The sequence below is a fragment of the Arachis duranensis genome, chromosome 5, assembly GCF_000817695.3.
Source record: "Arachis duranensis cultivar V14167 chromosome 5, aradu.V14167.gnm2.J7QH, whole genome shotgun sequence".
In the NCBI taxonomy this organism is placed as follows: Eukaryota; Viridiplantae; Streptophyta; class Magnoliopsida; order Fabales; family Fabaceae; genus Arachis; species Arachis duranensis.
Genome location: NC_029776.3, coordinates 56,460,841 through 56,464,165, shown reverse-complemented (window position 1 = coordinate 56,464,165; position 3,325 = coordinate 56,460,841).

The window sequence follows — 3,325 nt, the reverse complement described above, 5'->3', positions numbered from 1 at the left end:
GGAAAGGATTTGAAGAATGATTTTAATTTTGAAAATTTGAAGGTGAATGATGAAAGTTTGAAATGTGTTTATGTAGAAAATTATGGATCAAAACAGGAAAGTTTGAAAAAATTTGAAGTGGAAAGCAAAATCTCTGTCCCCCACCTATCTGGCGTTAAACGCCCAGAATGGTATCCATTCTGGCGTTTAATGCCCAAATGTTGGCCATTATGGGCGTTTAACGCCCAGCCAGGTACCCTGACTGGCGTTAAACGCCAGAAACTCCTTCATCACTGGGCGTTTTGCTGAACGCCCAGGATGCTGCCAACCTGGCGTTAAACGCCCAGAATGGTGCCCATTCTGGCGTTTAACGCCTAAAATGGTACCTTTACTGGCGTTAAACGCCCAGAATGGTATCCATTCTGGTGTTTAACACCCAGAGTGCCCCTTACTGGCGTTTTCTTGCCAGTAAACTCCTTTTCTCTGCTTTTTGCACTGAATCCTTCTGTAACTCTGTGAATTCCTTCAATTTCGATGATCAACCTTTGAAGAATGTATATCAAACTTTTATAAAACAATTAACCTGCTAATGACTAGGTTGCCTCCCAGCAAGCGCTTCTTTATTGTCTTTAGCTGGACCTTTACTGAGACTCATTCAAGCCTCAGTTTTGAGCATTCCTACTCAAAATTGTTTTCAAGATAATGATTGATTCTCTATCCATTAACAATGAACTTTTTGTCAGAATCAATATCCTGAAGCTCAACATATCCATATGGTGAGACCCCTGTAATCACATATGGCATATGCATATGGTGACACTCCTGTAATCACATACGGACCCCTCCAGCGGGATTTAAGTTTTCCTGGGAATAGTCTGAGCCTGGAGTTGAAGAGCAGAACTTTCTGTCCTGGTTCAAAGACTCTGGATGACAACTTTTTGTCATGCCACTTCTTTGTCTTTTCCTTATAGATTTTTGCATTTTCAAAGGCACTGAGTCTGAACTCCTCTAGCTCATTTAACTGGAGCAGTCTTTTTTCGCCAGCTAACTTAGCATCCATGTTCAGGAATCTGGTTGCCCAGTAGGCTTTATGTTCCTGTTCCACGGGCAGATGACAGGCCTTCCCAAACACAAGTTGGTATGGAGAGGTTCCTATAGGAGTCTTGAATGCTGTTTTGTATGCCCACAGAGCATCATCCAAGCTCTTTGCCCAATCCTTTCTACGGGCAATAACAGTCTGTTCCAGGATTCTTTTTAACTCTCTGTTAGAGACTTCAGCTTGCCCATTTGTCTGTGGATGATACGGAGTTTCTACTTTGTGGCTAATTCCATATCAGACCATAGCAGAGTATAGTTGTTTATTGCAGAAATGAGTGCCCCCATCACTGATTAATACTTTGGGAACACCAAACCTGCTGAAGATGTGTTTCTGGAAGAATTTTAGTACGGTCTTGGTATCATTATTGGGTGTGACAATTGCTTCTACCCATTTAGATACATAGTCTACTGCCACTAGAATATAAGTGTTTGAGTATGATGGTGGGAAGGGACCCATAAAGTCAATACCCCATACATCAAACAATTCAATCTCTAAGATCCCTTGTTGAGGCGTGGCATAACCATGAGGCAAGTTACCAGCTCTTTGGCAACTGTCACAGTTACGCACAAACTCTCGGGCATCCCTATAGAGAGTAGGCCAGTAGAATCCACACTGGAGGACCTTAGTAGCTGTTCGCTCACCTCCGAAATGTCCCCCATACTGTGATCCATGGCAATGCCACAGGATCCTTTGTGCTTCCTCTCTAGATGCACATCTGCGGATTATTCCATCTGCACATCCCTTAAAGAGATATGGCTCATCCCATAGGTAGTACTTGGCATCTGAAATTAATGTTTTTCTTTGTACCCTGCTGTACTCCTGTGGTGTGAACCTCACAGCTTTATAATTTGCAATGTCTGCAAACCATGGAGCTTCCTGAATGGCAAAGAGTTGCTCATCTGGAAAGGTATCAGAGATCTCAGTAGAAGGGAGGGACGCCCTTGCTACTGGTTCTATTCGGGACAGATGATCAGCTACCTGGTTCTCTATCCCTTTTCTGTCTCTTATTTCTATATCAAACTCTTGCAGACTCAACACCCACCTTATGAGCCTAGGTTTTGAATCCTGCTTTGTGAGTAAGTATTTAAGAGCAGCATGGTCAGTGTACACAATCACTTTTGATCCTACTAAATAGGATCTAAACTTGTCAATGGCATAAACCACTGCAAGTAACTCTTTTTTTGTGGTTGTGTAATTCTTCTGTGCGTCATTTAGAACATGGCTAGCATAATAGATGACGTGCAGAAGCTTGTTATGCCTCTGTCCCAACACTGCACCAATGGCATGGTCACTGGCATCACACATTAATTCGAATGGTAGTGTCCAGTCTGGTGCAGAGATGACTGGTGCTGTGACCAGCTTGGCTTTCAGGGTCTCAAATGCCTGCAGACACTGTGTGTCAAACACAAATGGTGTGTCAGCAGCTAGCAGGTTACTCAAAGGTTTTGCAATTTTTGAAAAATCCTTTATAAACCTTCTGTAGAATCATGCATGTCCCAGAAAGCTTCTGATTGCCTTAACATTGGCAGGTGGTGGTAATTTTTCAATTACCTCTACCTTTGCTTGATCTACCTCTATTCCCTTGCTTGAAATTTTATGCCCAAGGACAATTTCTTCAGTCACCATAAAGTGACATTTCTCCCAGTTTAAGACCAGATTTGTCTCTTGGCATCTTTTCAGGACAAGGGCTAGGTGATCAAGACAGGAGTTGAATGAGTCTCCAAATACTGAGAAGTCATCCATGAAGACTTCCAGGAACTTTTCTACCATATCAGAGAAGATGGAGAGCATGCACCTCTGAAAGGTAGTAGGTGCACTGCATAGACCAAAAGGTATTCTTCTGTAAGCAAACACGCCAGAAGGACAGGTGAATGCTATTTTCTCTTGATCTTGAGGGTCCACTGCAATTTGATTATAGCCTGAATAGCCATCCAAAAAGCAATAATAATCATGACCCGCTAGTCTTTCTAGCATTTGGTCTATGAATGGTAAAGGAAAATGATCCTTTCTGGTGGCTGTATTGAGCCTTCTGTAGTCAATACACATACGCCACCCTGTAACTGTTCTTGTCGGAACCAGTTCATTCTTCTCATTGTGAACCACAGTCATGCCTCCCTTCTTGGGGACAACTTGGACAGGGCTCACCCAGGGGCTATCAGAAATAGGATAAATAATCCCAGCCTCGAGTAACTTAGTGACCTCTTTCTGCACCACCTCCTTCATGGCTGGATTTAGCCACCTCTGTGG